The following is an 18,718-nucleotide window of genomic DNA, read 5'->3' as shown; positions in this document are numbered from 1 at the left end:
TTTTGTCAGTACATTGATTATTTCAAGATTGGTGAATGCTTGATTTCAACGTCTGTTTAAAGACAAAAATGGATATGAATAGTAAACGGCACTGGAGAAAAAAAAATTACTTTTATTTAAGCTCGAAGACAATTTTGCATAATTCTTTCAACATGAGGTTTCTAGCACACTGCACTTGAGATATGTTTCATTTTTATTCAATTGCAAACTTTTGATAAGAAGCTCGAAGATGTACTTTCCCTAATACAATGAATCGACATACATGTTACGTTCCCCGTAAGAGCCTTAATCATTTCCGGCCAATCTGAGCTCGTCTAGTCAGCAATCTATTGTAGAATGATGTCAATTCTTGGTTATAACAATTTTAAATTTAACATGAATGATTGATGTCAAGTTCGTTTTACGATTTAAAATTGTGCAATAATATTTTATCAAACGATTTTAAATCAATTTCACGGATTTTAAAATTTATTAGAATCGATCAGAGATTCGATCTAATTAGTGTATTCATATTGTTTAACATGTCGTTAATATCAAATGTGTTCTTTCTTTGTTTGATGAATACTTTATTGTATTTTTTTCAAATGTTTTATTGGTGCTAATTTGTGATGTCAGGACAGTTCAACTATCTATGAGGTATTGAATTTGCTTCAACCCATCACTTAAGACTTTATGGTATCCACTCAAAAGGCAGATATTCATTTTTGAGGATCATGCAAAGAGAACTTTATTATCCTAATCGCTATCAGTATTTCTTTTATATACATGAACACCTGCTCCAATGTTTTTTGGTTTTTTTCCCGTCTTTTTAATGCTGAGATACCTCCTTAACAGTTAAAAAAAAACTAGATTTACGGCATGAATATAGTTTTAATCAAAAGGTTACACAAGATGCATATATACACATTATATATAATCTCGGTAAAATATCATATATGCATTTGAGAAAACCAAACAGAATAGAATTTGAATCTAATATGTACTGAGTCATTTCTTTTAATATAATTCCTCATAGTTGACAAATACTAGTATACAAGAAACCATAAGAAGAAACAATCCTGCTATTATATTAGTGTATATATATATATATATATATATATATATATATATATATATATATATATATATATATATAAAATTATACAAAATTTATAAGTTCAAAAGCCCTTATACATACGAATTATTCCAGAGACTTCAGTTCCAATGTTCTTATAATCTAATCTGAAATTTATTGGTTATTTTAAAGGAACAGATATAATTTTGTCAGAAGAAATATGATTCGTACCAATTTTAATAGTTAATAAAACTATCCTTTTACCAAATAATGAGAAATATGATTCGTACCAATTTTGATAGGTAATAAAAATATTCTTTTACCAAATAATGAGAAATTCCTAACCGGGAGCGTCTAAACACCACCTAGGCCATCTTGGTGCACTAAGCTCCTGAAACTGCACTAAGCCCATGGTGAGATGGTGTTATGAATAAAACAATCATACCATCGGATGTATTTTTTCCTCAAGATAATATATCTGAATTTTTTGTCAGTACATTTTGTTGTTTTGTGAGGGCCCTCATGGGGTTTTTGATTATGTGATTACTTGGCCGTTTTTTTAATGATTATTTGATTATTAAGCCAAATATTTCATGATTATTTGATTACCTAGGACTGTATTTTTAGTTTATGATTATTTGATTACTAAAGATAAGCAAATATTTAATGATTATGTGATTATATTGGCAAAAAAATGGTGATTATGTGATTACTAGGACCCCCCCATGAGGGGCCTCTTTTGTCGTAATATGATTTTTTCTGTCATCAAAGGTTTTGTCCGACAGCACGTGCAAGTAATTAACAGGTAATAAAACCACTGATCCATGAAGAAATAAAGAAAGGTTATTATATAATAACGGTGTCTTCCTCAAATGCCAACATTTTATATGTTACCTATACCTAAGGAGGTTATATTAGAAGGAGAGTGAACACTCTGCATGATACAAAATTAGCATCCCCAGGATATCAGTTCGATCCGAGAAAAATGATAAAATTATAAAGAAACCGACATGTTTATCACCCACTTGACATGGCCCTCTGATGTACCGGGCTGTTACCGCTAGCAGTTCGGGCTATTGGATAAATCGCATATGTCACGTGATTGTTATCAGTGACTGGGTCATATAGTTCAGGTGAAATTTTGGTAGCAATGCAGTGTAGAGGTGTTTATGATATGATATCGTAATATAACTCCTTGCTATACCTTAAATACCATTTTTTTAATAAGAGAAAATGGCAGATATTGGGGTTAAAAAGAGAGAAAGAAAATTAAAACATTTTAAAATCTTTTAATAAAAAAAATTTGAAATGAATTTTTTTATTCTGACACATAAGAAATTCGAAATATTAAAGAAATTTAAGTGAAATATTTTAAACTTTAATTTAAGTGGGCTGTATGGTAGGGGTGCGTCTAAACACTGCTAAGGAGTCCTTAGTCCTTAGTGGACTAAGGACTTATAACATGTCACTAAGGACTAGATGGGGTGCTATTAAATGTAATTTCTTTTCATATTATGGTAGATATTGATATCTAATGCATAAATTTCAAATTTTATAGAAAAATAATCTTAGATAAACGAGATATTCAACATAATTTAGACACGTGCCTGTTTTTCTTTGATATGCTGAAAATCAATGAACCGTTTGACACGTGTCAACTGATTACACGGGAATCCTGCTATATCTATAGTGTTTAATCGACAAGATTGGTAAAGTTGGATACTAATAAATGAATTGTTGTTGAAATTTTATTCATGTTTTTTTTTCAGAATGATGAAGTATTTTCTCAAGTGTATTTTGTAATTATTTCATATAAATTATAAATTTGTCACCAGAGCAATATATCTAATGCCGGGTTTTTAAATTGATGTTCAAATTAATAAAAGACTAAAATATATAAAAAAAATGATAACAAAATAAAGTGTTCGAACAATAGAAAGGTATGGAGCTGAAACACTTTATTTTGTTTCTTGTGGTGCACTTTTCAAAATTTATTTTCATATATAAAGACTTTAAGCAATGTATTATTGGACAAAAAGAAATTAGATAATAAATCTTTACTACATGCAACCACACTGAGTTCATATATGAACTGGTTTGACAGAGATTATCTTATGCGACCATTTTCAATTTTTTTTAAATATGAAGAAAACGTTTGAGCAATATATTTTAGGGCACAAACGAACTCATTTGCTAAAAAAATATTGACTACATGTACATGTAACCAAACTGAACTTACATGTAAACGGACGTATTTGGACGGAGTTTATATCTTTTGCCTTTGCTATGGTTCATTTAAAATTTATTATCATATGAAAAACACGTTCGAGCAATATATTTCTGGACAAAAACGAGTTCGCTATGATAATAAATTTTTACTACATGCAACATAGACAAGACGATGTGGTATGATTGGACGGTTTCGATTGGACAACTCTTCCCTAGAGACACAATGACACAGAAATTAATAACCATAAGACCCCGTACGGTCTTCAACAATGAGTAAAGCACATAGTCATTATTTCATAAATCATTTCAAACAATATCTTAAAGAGACAATTTGGTAAAAAAAAATCGGATTTCCTTATAACATACTTGTTCTTCTTTAAGAAAAATAGATATAAAGAAATTATATATGAAATTATTTCTGTCGGCTCTTTTCATTTTTTCACGTGATAGGTTTGGATATAAATATTCAGATTTTATTGTATTACAAAAACTAATATTTTCACATTATGTGCAATTAGCACTCACACCACATCTTCCTATATCTATGGTAAAGGCATATTTGTAAGGCATTCGTACGACGCATTCTCTTTTGTCAAAATTATATATTTAGCTCTGAATTAACACATAAGGGAAAATTTGCGTAAATAATGCTTAAAACTGTGGAACATTTTCAAAAACATTTGTCTCTTTTATATAGTTAAAAATGAAACAAAAACTCGATAAATGATTTTTTAAACTTTACTCTTAGAAAAAAAAAACAAATGTTGAACAATTACGAACACATGAGTACCGTATGAAGTCTTTTTAAACAGACCTTTTGTCTTGATATCTCTTACATAAACATTTTAACAAGCTGACCACACTCTAAACTGACCAAATTCATGCACCTATTGCAAATAACTTTGTCGGGAATGAAATAAAACAAAAGCAACATTATTTGTTCTTTTAATCATTTTAAATAAGAACAACACATCTACTTATAAATATTAAGCATTTTTTTGATACAACTGTTAATTATTTAAAATAAAAATATTATGATTGTTTAATTAGTTGTTTTGTTATTTGGAACGTGTCAATCGCTTCACGGATGTTCGGAATATCAAAGAAACACTGGCACGTGCCTAAATAATGTTGAATATTTCTTTTATTTATGATTATTTTTCTATAAAATTTGATTATGTAATTTATGCATTTAATATCAATCTCTATCTTAATATGGAAAAATTATACAAAAAAAGACATATAACATCACTCCTTCTAGTCCTTAGTGGCATTGTATATGACTGTCCTGGGTGCACTAAGGTAATGCACCGACTAAGGCGTCCTTAATTAGCAGTTTTTAAACGTACCGTGTTTGGTGTGAGCCAAGGCTCCGTGTTGAAAACCGTACTTTGACCGATATTAAATGGTTTACTTTTATAATTGTGACTTCGATGGAGATTTGTCCCATTGGTTTTCATACCACATCATCGTATTTGTATAAAAAAGCTCGGACATAAGAGATTTTTTAATTCCATATCATCATGATTAAGGCAGTGGCTATTTTGCCGACTCTGATTAAATATATTTAGTTCGGTAAAGTACAGGGAATTTGTTATTTTGCAGGTTCTTTGTAAACAGCTGACAACATTTGAAACACATATAATTGTTTAAAAACTGTTATCAGTCAAATTTACATTACATGTTATGCATGTTATGACAATATTTTCTCTAATTTTTTAAACTTTTGGAACAAAAAAAAACAATGAATATACATAAAGATGACTAGACGATATGGATTTTCTCGTCGTTTAAGGCTGTCCTGCGACCTGTCATTGCTTAAATCTTTGTCATTTCAACTCTGGTATATAGTTACATTTCTATATATATCTTCATTCTCACAAGCCAAATTACAAAGGTATAATCTGATAATGTTAATACGTCTTTAATTTCTGAATATATTTACACCAAAATTTAAATATATGCTCTTTATTCAAAACTTTATCATACTGAATGACCTTGGTGCTTATATGACTGTTCCAACATGGGCTTAGTGCAGTTTCAGGAGCTTAGTGCACCAAGGCGGCCTAGGTGGTGTTTAGACGTTTACCGTTTCTAACGTAGTACTTCATAATCTTTTTCTTTTTTTCTAATACGACTTGCCGTCCTGATTGCGCATGAGATTTTTGCCACAACACGTTAAGCAATCAACAAATTAAAGTTGTCTATTAAAAAAATACTCAATTATGATGAAATATAGAAACTGAGATTAAAATGATGATACATGTATAGTCATTATTCAGACTTTATTTATATTCCATCAAGGCTTTCTAACTGGGCCCGTATGCAAAATGGCTTGTGTACTCAAGTTAAGATTTGTTCCGAACGGACGGATTTTTCAACACTTTCAACGATGAATTACGTTACAAACGGAACCTTGCTTCAGTATAAGAATGTTTAGCAGTAGACAAAAGTGGACAACGCTATCAAAAGGGGGTTTTGATCCATAAGAAAGCCACATTTTGTTTCAAATTTGATCTGTAATTTCATTTACCGTTTTCAAAAGAAATAAATTGAATGGAAAATTTTACGACTTTGTGGAGATTTTTCAATTGGTTGTAAATATATAACATAATTGAAACAAAACTTTAAGTATTTTTTTATTTTTTTTGGCAACCTTATATGTTTAATATTTTTCAAATGAAACCGTCTGTATTTGTTTACCGAGTAAACTTGTACATGTATGTGTTTATTTGACTTTAATAAACTATTAAATCTATCACCATCGCTAATCACCGTGACACGACTCTTTAATAATTATTAAAGATCAAACGACTAATCAACACGCTAATTGGTAAAGAATAAAATCGTAGGTCGTGGATAAATAATCCCATGTAACGGCGCGTCCTGATAATTCTATCTAACTCTTTATTACTCTAAGCACAGACATTAAGCTTATCAGTGCAATAAATACAAATACATTTTTAATATGACAACATGGCATACTACATCAGAGAAGCGAATAAATATCAAGTATTGATCAATAACATTTTGGTCCTATGATTAAGTGCATTAATCAAGAGTTTACACAAATTACGCAAATGTTGTATTTTTAGTGCTGAGGAGTTGCACTACTTTGAACGACAATGGACGTCTATAATAATAAGGTTTCATAAAATGCCTCCTTAAGTCTCTGCAGCATTCACATTGTAAAACAAAATGGACTTCATCTTCAGTAATATTCAAAGTACAGAGAGTACACTTTCGATCTAACCTGAGACTACTATAACGTTGTTTTCACGTTACACTTTGTACGCGTATTTCCCTAAAACTCGCTTGATTCAGACTAAAACCGGGGATAAATTCGCCTCAGGGTCTTCTGGGGTACTTCAGGGTGTTAAAATACCCACATCTCATTCTGTATAAAAATGCTCAAATTCATAGATATTAAAGTTTTATTCCGCTAGATAAGCGATCACCATCGATTTTAAATTTAGAGTATCAATTCTCTGCGATCCGCAATTTTGTCTAATAAAAACGATATGTCTATAAACCACAAAGAAACAAAACTACAGTAACCGATGTAGTCGTACACTGTAAAAATAGTGCTTAGAATTTAAACGTGTTGCAAGACTTATGTGCTTAGGAAAGTGTTTAATTTCTAAGCATTAAAAACTAAACATGTTTTGACTCTCAGCACTTCGCACTAAACATGTTTTGGCTCTCAGCACTTTGCAAAAAACATGTTGTTGTGCTAAACATGTTTAGCTACATCGTCAAGTATATGAAGCTAAACGTGTTTAAATTCTTAGCACTTTCAATATTTAGGCACTTTCCTAAACACGTTTAGAATTACAACACATTTAGGCCGAAGACGGCATGCATACCACGTGCTAATTTTTGAGCGGGAAGAAGAAACAAAGAACCCGAAGTCAAAGGCCACGCTGTTTACTTCTGACCATAACTGACCGTAACTTAACTGTTTCAGAAAGGTAAGGAGTTATAATTATACTGATTTTTATTTTGTACTGCCAATTTTAAATGATTATTGACAGTTATAAGTATTATGTACAAGTACACTACCGTATAGTCAATGCAGGAGAAGAAAAGGGGGACCATCACACGAAACAAGTGCTTGTAAGAGATTTTAGTGTTCAAACTATCTTGTGTAAAGATAAGAGTTGTTTAATGTTCTATCATGCAAGCTAGCACTTATTATTATATTTATATATATATGTTCTTGGAAAGAAGTTCGTGAGGACAATTTTCATTTGGTACTCCTCGGCAGATTATAATGGAACATGAAGGGAAGCGGAATCTGCCGAGTGCATCATTCGCAAAACCAGTGTCATATCGAGTTCATTGTTTTAGTAAGCATTTCCTAAATGCACAATCAATATTTGCTCAAAATAAATAAAAAGATGCTTGTTTTTCTTCAATAGTTATAAGCCGTTGTGCGTTCTTATATTTTTATTGATATGTATTGTTTTATTCTAGATGAGAGAAGTGCAGAGGAAATCATTTGTCTTGACATGCTAAAAGAGGAGATAATGCACAGTAGCAACTATATTGCTAGGTAAGAATCCGAAGTGTATTTGATTTTAAAAATGTCAATATATATTTGATCAAATGAATGATATTAAGCATGAAAAGAAGTTTTATATTAAAAATATCAATTTACTCATCAGTACATTTATGCTTTTATACCACGGTTCTAATGTTGTTATCTTGATCTTAAATCATGCATTTACTTTTTGGTGTTGTAGTTCGTATACTTATATTTTTAGATTATTTCTACTTAGTTGCTTATCAATATTTTTCTATCTTTCAGGCCAGTGACCAGCAGTAGGGTACTAGGAGAAGCTCTTATCGACTTGTAAAATGAAAACAGGACATTTTCAAATTGTTTTGATTGGTCAATATTATGTATATGTACGTTGCTATGAATTTATGATTTTATGAGTTTTTATTTGATTGTGTTCAATGATTAACTGGAAATAAACAATTACATAAATTCCTTTGTTTTATATCTTGTAATTTTGTTTTTAATCCTAGAATTAGTATAATAATAATTTCATTTCAAAAGTTCTAGACTGTTTAATGAATATTTGAAGTGAAGAAAAAATGCAATAGTCGAAATTCATTGTTGACAATTGAATTAAAGAAAATACTCATTCAGATTGAAAAGGTATTAGTCACAATCAATTTGAATTGGAAATTCAAGTTTCTTAGTTTGATGCGTTTGGCTCCTTTTGTGATGGTATGAACACATGTAGTATTGAAAGCTATCATACGTTTTACAGTCTAGCCTTCCGGAATATTAGTTTATTTGGGGTCTAATGAAGTAACGGCTTATCGCACTAAAACGATAAACATGTTTCTTCACGACCCTTTATGGTCTAAACATGTTTACTCTAAACATGTTTACATTCAAAACACTTCACAGCTAAACGTGTTTCCTGACAAAACACTTCAGAACTAAACACGTTTCCAGATACAACACTTTACAACTAAACATGTTTACAGTCTAAGCACATTTTAGCAAAACATGTTTCTAGTCTAAACACTTTACATCTAAACATGTTTACAGTCTAAGCACTTTATAGCTTGACACGTTTAGGCTGTTAGCACATAAAATATTAAACATGTTTAGATTTAAAACATGTCAAAAATCGGTTTCACAAATGTGTTTAGGAAAGTGTTTAGGCTCTAAACACAATTTTTAGAGTGTAATTGCGTGTCGATATCTTGTCAATCGTACGGTTGTTTTATCCGACTAACTAACTTGATACGAAAAATATTCTTACTTTTTTTAAATTACCATGGTCTGTTGTTTTTAAACTGTTGATATTGGAATTAGGTGAAAAGTCAAAGTTGAAATCATAAATAAGTGTTCCGTGAAAATTGTTTTCGAAAATCTAATTTGTTCATAATTCTTTAAAGTAATAAACAAATATATTTTGATCTTCCCTCATCTGATCACCAGCATGGCTAAAGGTATTACTTCCAAAGGTATTGTGAGGGGTGTGAGGTGACACGTCCAGGTATTCAAGCGATTTCCTGTCGGGCTTGCAAGTTCATGCATCGTTTCACTTCTGCAGGTATTGATCAGTGTACACGGCTGATAACTTATAACTTATAACTTTCCATTTTGAACTATCAGATGAATAATATACAACTCTGTCTTACTTGTCATTACTAAACTCATACGCTTGTTTATAAATAACATTTCTGGTGTAAAGAATATCATAAACATATAAATAATACCCAAAAAATAAGATTTGATGAAATTAAAATCTATTTAAATATTTTTTCCAAGGGTGAATTTGGGAAAATGTAATATATAGTCATTGTCAATAGTGAAGGACAGATTGGAACAGACCAGAAATATTGATTTAAAAAAAAGTACGCACTTGCCGACGATTCGTTTATACGACTGGATAGAAAGTTACGGAACTATAGCGCAATTTAAAAATATATACATGTATACATTGAACATAAGAAAAAAACATATATTTTGAATAAATAGGGGTAAAAGTGTTGTAAATAGACTAGTCCACGTATGCCAACAGTATGTAATCATCGAAGAAGAAGAGAACCAATTTGATTTAAATACAGGTCGGTGTATAACTTTTGCTTTGGTTCATTGAAGCTGTGGACCTAGTAAAATCACAGATTTATATTTCAATAAGATTGTTCTCGAACAAAGGAAGTAATTCGTCATCACAATTGTTATATATGCCACTGGACGAACACTAATTATCCCCAGGGAATGTGAATATTTTGCTGGGAAACTTTTGAGTATCAAAGTTTCAAATTAATTTCGGGATTTATTTTCTTTCTCCGTTATTAGAAGGAATATAAATTTAAAACTTTGCAAATGTGTTTTTTATGTTAAGATGAACATAATTAGATGATAAGTAAAAAATCGCGGAATTTCCCTTTAACACTTAGATGAAATTTTCATTTGATAAAACCTTAAATAACTTCTCAAAAATATTGAATATATTTTAATAAAAACAAAGTGTTTAAGATCAAACAATAAATTATCCATCGAATGCATACAAACGCTCCCTAAAACATCTATGAAAGTTCCTGTTTTAATTATATAACAAATCAAATACGAGAATTTGAGTGCAAGCAGTGGACCGTGTATATTTGCGTGAAAAAAGAAGAAACTATTGTCGTTTTTGTAATAGAAATTCGGAGTTATAGATTAAGTTATTTCATTGATCAGAGCTCTGGTCATTGATATAAGAAAATATATTTAAAAAATCGTTACTAGTATTCTGCATGTTCATTAGTTTACTTTTGGCGTTCGACTTTCTATGTAAACCAATGATAATATACCTGATAACTGGAAGACCGCCCACAGATTAGGTTTGACCAATCAGATTTGGAATTTCATCGAAGTAGTCTCTGTTTAAAGACAAATGAATTGAAATAGAAATTCCCTTTACAGGGAATCGCCTTTTTGTATGATAAGGACCTTGGAGAAAGGAACGGATTTTATTTTTTAATTCACAAACCTAAATACACAAAAAGAAAAAGATATCTATATTTCTGTACTATTTTCCTTTCATTTATTTAGAGGTTAGCCATTTTTCTCCAAACAGTATTTTCTAAATCATCATTTACAAGGTTAAGAGTTTCTTTTTGAAATACATGTAGAATTATTGCGATTTGTACTGTATGAATACTTTTGTTTAATTCATTATGTGTCGTTTGGTTGCCGTCTCATTGACGAATAAACCACATCTCCTTTATTTTCGTATGGCATATTCAAACACAAATTTTAATATAAATCTTTCTATTTGTATACATTATGCATAGAAATTTCAACCCGCTAGAAAGACAAGGAATGTCGTAAAAGTGCTAATTGACAAGTTGAGCGTTAACTCGAATAATTCAAGCCCTTTCCGTGTCCGATTTTCTCCCACACAAGGGTTAATGTAGCCTTCGTAGATCAGCGGAATATAACGACTGAATTATTCGGGTTAGTTGAGCGTATCAAATTTATTACATGTATATACGAACGTTCATTCAAGGTCAGACATGATTACACATGTGTAACTGTTACACTAGTTAGTTTAAATCTGTTTTGCTTAAAGAATAAACTATCAGATTCAAACCATACATTTGATTACGGATTTTATAATTACAAATGTACATATATAATTGAAACATTTAAAATTTATTTTGAGAATTTTTTGTCTGAATTGAGGGATTCTAGTTGAAATGGATTACAGAATTCACTTGAACAGGCACATACATGTACATATAATTAGCAATAGATAATTTTAATAAAGATGAAACTATTGATATAGAACATTAAACAGAAGGTAGAAACACACAAAGTAACGGTCTTCTTTTCTAAAATGTAAAGAATTCCAATACACGTATCATATTTGTATAGGATTTTGAAGCTTGTCGGTTCTCGTGTTTTTACAAACCGGACTTGAAAGAAATTATATATCTGAAATTAAGCTCTAGACCTGAAACGGCCTGTGTCATAATATTCTTATTGTAATCTAATCAAACTATGCTGACGTCCAAGATTTTACACGATAAATCTGTTTGGTTTTTAAGCCTATGCATACTCTGTCATTCACGTGTTCAAATAAACCACGATCTTGCTATGCAGATTTCTTTTGACATGACTTTAAATGGTTACGAAACTACATTTAATATGTATATAAATAAGTATACGAAATTTAGATATAAAAAAGAGACAAATCAGACATCAATCCATCAGATCCGAAATAAGGAGATGTGGCATTATTTTAAATAAACAACAGTTTAACAGAGTCATATTATACGGCCTTCAACAATGAAAATATAATTGTGTCAAACTGCATTTTAAAATATCCTGTGACTTTGAGTAAAAAAATAAATCACATCTTATTTTTTTAATATTTGTGCCTTGCTTTGCGCAGATTAGTTTCTTTATATGCATATACCTCCTCGAGATTGGTCACATACACGAAATTAACAAAATGATGCTGACATACTATAGTTAAACGAATCATGCTAGTGTCATGTCTTCTCACAAAAGAATAAAACCAAAAAATCAAAATCATCTAAATCATCTTTATTTAAATAGGTATATTTAACTTTCTGTAAACATTACAAGTGCCAAGGTTAACTACATGTATCTATTATTGTTGAGTATTCGTCTTGAATATGTATAATAAATTACGCATTGGAAAACAGTCTATCAGGAACAAAAAAAAAATAATAGAAAACTAGTTGCGCAATTCAAACCCAAAAAATAACAGTCGTCAGCTTTTAATAAAATTACGTATAAATGACCATACATGTAACTTTGAAAAATAAAATAGGCTTATTTAAGAAAAATCAAAGAGAAAATAGAGCGGGTAAAGCTCGCCAATTAGATGATGAGGAACACTTAAACCTTCATCAGCAAACCAGCAGTAAAACTAGAAATATATGTTAAATGAAGTTGAAACTAAGCATCATAATTTTAATAAACTTGACTCTGAATCTCATTTGAAAACTGTTTTACAAAATGTAGTTCACAAAGAAGACATTTTGTCTAGTGGTGTGGCTGACTGCATAAAGCAATCCAGGGTGTTGCGAAAGTAAGGTCCATTTTGGTCAATTATCTAATATGTACTAATATATTATTGATATTAACTACTTGTTTAGAACTTTTCCCAACGTATTGTACACATGTTGTATATTTCTTGTGTACAAATCTACAAAGTTTGCATTTTAACCTGTTAGGGTTATTTTGATATAAAGTTGTAAATTAAACTTGTACCTGTATGAAATATTTGCTACTGGACGTTAAAAAGCTTCAGTCAATCAATGATACCAATATTAAGTGTTGCTTCAACTAAATTGAAGAGCGGTTAACTTATGCAATAGACAATCTAACCGAATTCTAACATCGCAATTCAAATCACAAAATCTTTTATTACTATATCTGATGATCGAATCACAGCTCAATGAATACGTACAAACAACGCTAATATCTTGTGTGGTTTATTACCTGTCAATGATAATGAAGATAATTAACAACCGATGTTTTAACAAGAATTTGATTTTAACACTGGTACATATATAAGCGTCCGTCAGTGATCTTTTCTTTCATTTTTGTATTCTTTAAAGTTCATAGTATTTTTATTTGTCCTTCTGGAAATAACGAAATGAGGTCGAAAAAAAAAGAAATTTCACGGCATAATGTTTATATAATAAGCAATATTTTTTTTTCGGTTTATTAACAAGGTTTTTCCATGACTTTTTTTATTCAAATATGTTCGGGTTGAATCAGTTGTAAGTGACAAATGGGACATATATTTAAGATTAAACGAATATAGTGAACAGCTGACGACTTGTAAGCACGTGGCAATAACTGCCTTCTAAGGCAGCAACCATTTGATTTTCGGGGGGGGGGGGGGGGGGGGGGGGGGGGGGGCTATGGATTTTTTTTCCCGTACAAACTTTTTTTTTCACCTTCGGCGAAATACAATCTATTTTTTTGCCGACAAGTCGAAAACAATTTTTTTTCTTTCAATTTTAGCATTACATATAGTGGCAGCTGAGGGTGTAACAAACAATTGTTTTTTCTCAGGGTCAAAAACAAATTATTTTTTTTTCTCCAAAAACTGGAAACAAACTTTTTTTCTCCGAAAAAATCCATAGCCCCCCCCCCCCCCCCCCCGAAAATCAAATGGTTGCTGCCTAAGAGCACATGTTATTCTATTGAAATAATTCAGGTGGCATCTTGGTTTATTGTATCTACACGTCAATCAGTATTTACGACAACAATTTTAAAATGGCAAATTCACATAATTTCAATTTAAGTTTATTCATTGGTGTCAAATCAATACAAACTGAACTGTAAACAAAACATTAAGCTAAGGCTTCCTAATTCACGTACAAAACAATGCAAAAATTTCACAATGTTTTATTATAGGATAAATTACTCCATGTACAAAGTGTTACAAGTGCATATCAATACATTTACAAATCAATAAACATATGGCAACCACTTTACCGATATATAACGTTCATGGATCGACCCCGCCCACCCGATCTCCCGTGGACAGCAGTGGGCGTGGATTCCACGCTATACCGTGGACCGGTCGGTGGGCGTGGACCACAGATGTCCACCCAATGCACACGACATACCGTGGACAAGTGGACACGTGGGCGGGCGTGGACCGAAATGTCCACCCAATGCACACGCCCACCGTGGGCGCGTGGAAATGACAAAGTCCACGTGGGCTGTAGTGTAGATTCTTCATTTTTGGTCCTGTTTTCAAATTGGTCTACACTAAAGTCCAAAGGGTCCAAAATTAAACTTAGTCTGATTTTAACAAAAATTGAAATCTTGGGGTTCTTTGATATGCTGAATCCAAAAATGTACTTAGATTTTTTATTATGGGCCCAGTTTTCAAGTTGGTCCAAATCAGGATCTAAAATTATTATATTAAGTATTGTGCAATAGCAAGTCTTTTCAATTGCACAGTATTGCGCAATGGCAAGAAATATCTAATTGCACAATATTGTGAAATAGCAATTTTTTTTTTAATTTGAGTTATCTTTCTTTGTCCAGAATAGTAAGCAAGAAATATCTAATTGCAAAATATTGTGCAATAGCAAGATTTTTTTTTAATTGGAGTTATCTTTCTTTGTCCAGAATCAACTTAAATCTTTGTTATATACAATATACAATGTATATTCAACTTTTACTACCAACTGATAAATTAAAATAATCTTTACCATTCAGTGATAACAAGCAGTTTTTTTACATCTTAATATTTTATGATGTATTTAAATGAGTAGTTATTGTTGCAAACTCCATTAGAAATTTTAATTGAGATTAGTTTTGGAATAAGGGAAAGGGGGATGTGATTAAAAAAAAATTGGGTTCAATTTTTCTCATTTGAAATTTCATAAATAAAAAAGAAAATTTCTTCAAACATTTTTTTGAGAGGATTAATATTCAACAGCATAGTGAATTGCTCTAAGAGAAAACAAAAATTTTAAGTTCATTAGAACACATTCATTCTGTGTCAGAAACCTATGCTGTGTCAACTATTTAATCACAATCCAAATTTAGAGCTGAATCCAGCTTGAATGTTGTGTCCATACTTGCCCCAACCGTTCAGGGTTCAACCTCTGCGGTCGTATAAAGCTACGCCCTGCGGAGCATCTGGTTTAAAGATTGTTGAGGAAAAAAAAAACTCGTGAAAAACAAAATGGCGGAATCATAAACAATCGTGGTCAGGAGTTTCATTTCGAGTTGAAACATTTAGAAAACTTGACCTGCGGTCATGAAAGTGGCTTAACTTGAACAAAAGTAGTTATTGTACGTATATTTTGGAGTTGTGAGAAGGATATTTGTAAAACAATCTGAAATCGAGACTTTGATTGTCGCCATCAGGTGCACGACTGTAAATTATTATTTCTCGTTGCCGTTTGACAGTCAACCTTTCATTACCGATTGAGGCAGAGTCTTTTGTCATCGTTTCAGACACTCTCATGAGTCTGTAGTGCTACAGGTTTTCTTTCTTTTCATTGAAAGGCTGTACTGCAGTATGTACTAAGGTCGACAAAACGAAAGTCCAATTTCATTTAAAATAGAACCGGATATTGACAAAATTGACAGCTGAGTATAAATAGTGTGGTTCATAAAACATGTGTTGTTACATCTCAAAGCTTTATTATTTTACATAAAAGTGGTTTCGAAAGATGAGACAATATTCTGCAATCTTATTCGTATTTTAATCGAATGTAAATTTATTTTCCATGATGTATCTCGTCTTGTGACAGAGGTTTTTAAAAGTCTTGTTCAGCATACAAAAATTTTACAAGTTGTTTTGAAAAACAAATTATGTTGACCAGAGACATGTATACTATATATGTCTCTGTGTTGACAGAGAAAAAAAATACTGAAAAATGCCAAGATGATTATTTTATTTTAACAAATTGTTTTCTTTCTCATTTAAAAAAATATTGTAAAAGAAGGGAAGTAAAAAAAAAATTGTTTTGGAAGGGAAGGGAAAATTATTTTTTTAGAATTGGAAAGGGGAAAAAAAATTTGCTGAAGGGTAGTGATTTTTCCCCAAAGTGAAATAACATAATGTGTTGTCAGCTGCTTCTGATTAATCTTGAGATTGCATCATTTATTATTGTAAAATAATACTGTTCCTGTATGTTTCTGAAAACAATAGGGGTTCAATTTTTTGTTTTGGAAATTATGAGGAAGAACTCCCCCCTTATGTTGCACACACAAAAGATGAATGACCAGTGTAGCAGTGCCTAAAGTTTATTACAATTTGTAATGCCAATATAAGCAACCATTTTTAACACTAGGAAACATCTTTTTCGTGTTCAAAAAGTGACTTTAAATGGTATATAAATTGCTTCTTCTCTCAGATGCCAAGTCATATACATGTAGTAGTAAAAAGTAAGAGAAAAAAGTAATCAAATTGGAAATGGGATAATGTACCACATTAGGGTCTTGTAGCTGTCACCTTGTAAGTCAGCTTCTTTAAAAATGTACACTGTTAATGGGACTAGCACACATGATAAGCAGGGTATCTTCATACCACATTAATATATAGGCTTATATTGTAAGTAACACTTGCTGCTGGATGCAATAGATTAATTAATAGACTGGTTTAATACAATGGTTATATTCTAATAACAACCTCACTCAAGTAATTTTTATTCACTTTTTGACAAATCATTCCATTAAATAACCCAACAATATAAACAGAAATAAAAAAAAAACAGTTTCCATTGTCCTCACTCAATTTCAAAATCAAAATTTATGATATGAATCCTCCTTTTCAATGAGTACACAGCAATATAAACTAAAACAAATTTCATAGCTTCCAAATATTATTACAAACTATATCCGCTCCCCGATGTAGCTTTCCATCAATGAATTTTAAAACTGAATTTTGCAGTAAAACATGTACATGATTTATTAATTTAATCTCTTTTGGCAATTGTTTTCAACGACTTGCATCTGTGTGTACATACCATGAGTTTAAATAAAACAGTAACTAGTAGTTGTCTGCATATTTTCTATCCTTTACCTCTACTGCATGTGATTAATAAATTTAATTATGATGAAAATAAATTTATAAAATATTAGTTATCAGCTTTTGGTATTTATTTGTGCTGCTTTAACAAACATCAGTTGATGTATTTGTCAATTTCATGTTATCTTATACATCCTTAATTTTGACTACTTAGTTTCAACAATTTTCAAAAAAATAAATAATTCAGTAGGCTCTTTATCTTGAGATCTATACAGCTGAATATTTGCTTATTTCTTGTACATTTATTTATGCTTATTTATTTTTTATATATTATAAAACCACCATGACCCAAATCAATTTTTTTGGAAATTTCATGGATTTAGAACTTTGAAAAAAATCACTTAATGGGTTTATTTACTAACTTTTATTTATTGGAAAGCTTTATCTCATTCACATGTGGAAGAATTAAGGCATTACTGGGATTAAGTCATAAAGTAAAGAAGTCCCATCGATTATTATTGCAGTTAAACAATATTTTTAACTAGTTCAGTAATCGCACATCAACGCTGGGGGTATTATACAACTCGTCTGGAAGAGTTATTGTCCGTTATCGAACCCAAGTTATCTTTCTTCTTTCGAAACCGTAAACAAATGGCGGCCAAAAATCTACGTGAACGACAGTCTCGATTTTCAAGTATTTTTGCCAAGAAAACGAAAACAGAAACAGGTTTTGAAAGAAAATAATTCAGTAGCTCATAGAAATAGAATTTCGAATCACACGTGTGCTTAAGAAATGTTGCCGAATGGAAGTGAAAGTGATATACGGTCATGACGGTAGGCAATGACAAAAATTATCTTCCGACTCAATCAATCTACGTTTTCAACACGCGTTTTTAAGGTAAACTAATTTTCACTCTATGAAAAGGTTACGGATCAACCTATGATATTTATCTACATTTTATCAAAATTTGACCGCATAACTCGCTACGGTTGCCGAGTTTTCAATGACCCAAACTACGAGGTCGTTTTTGCTGAAGCACATGTCAAATTAATCCTGGTCAGGCAAACGGCTCGTGCAAATATATTTCGGCCAGGAAATCCCGCGAAAAAAATAAATTCAGTAGCGAAAGTGTTAATGTACTTCTGCAAAAGTGTCATTGCAACTCCTCTGAAACTACACAACAGAACTTCATGAAACTTTGTAGATAATAAGGACATACTATGCAGATGTGCATATCAACAGGAAATTATGATTCAATATTTTTTCTTGCACAATTTTTTTTTACTTACACTTACTATATTTCTTTAATGATAATTTGCAAATGATTTGGGGATGTGGGGTATGTCCAGGATTTTGGCCAACCAACCAAGATGGCCGCCATGGCTAAAAATAGATGATAGGGGTAAAATGCAGTTTTTGGCTTGTAACTCA

The 18,718-nt window shown here is 31.2% G+C and overlaps 1 protein-coding gene and 1 long non-coding RNA gene across 3 annotated transcripts in view; both read left to right on the top strand.

Moving 5' to 3' along the window:
* The window catches only part of LOC143083441 (E3 SUMO-protein ligase KIAA1586-like), a 33,878-nt gene that overhangs the window by 12,778 nt on the left and 2,382 nt on the right, over positions 1-18,718 (top strand). The gene's annotated exons all lie outside the window — the stretch shown is intronic.
* Positions 6,702-8,180, top strand: LOC143081857 (uncharacterized). The gene is made up of 3 exons (XR_012980124.1): positions 6,702-7,254; positions 7,760-7,838; positions 8,094-8,180. It is a non-coding gene; the product is annotated as an uncharacterized LOC143081857 (long non-coding RNA).

The sequence above is a fragment of the Mytilus galloprovincialis genome, chromosome 7 (assembly GCF_965363235.1).
Source record: "Mytilus galloprovincialis chromosome 7, xbMytGall1.hap1.1, whole genome shotgun sequence".
Taxonomy (NCBI): Eukaryota; Metazoa; Mollusca; class Bivalvia; order Mytilida; family Mytilidae; genus Mytilus; species Mytilus galloprovincialis.
This window is presented reverse-complemented; position numbering and strand designations above follow the sequence as displayed.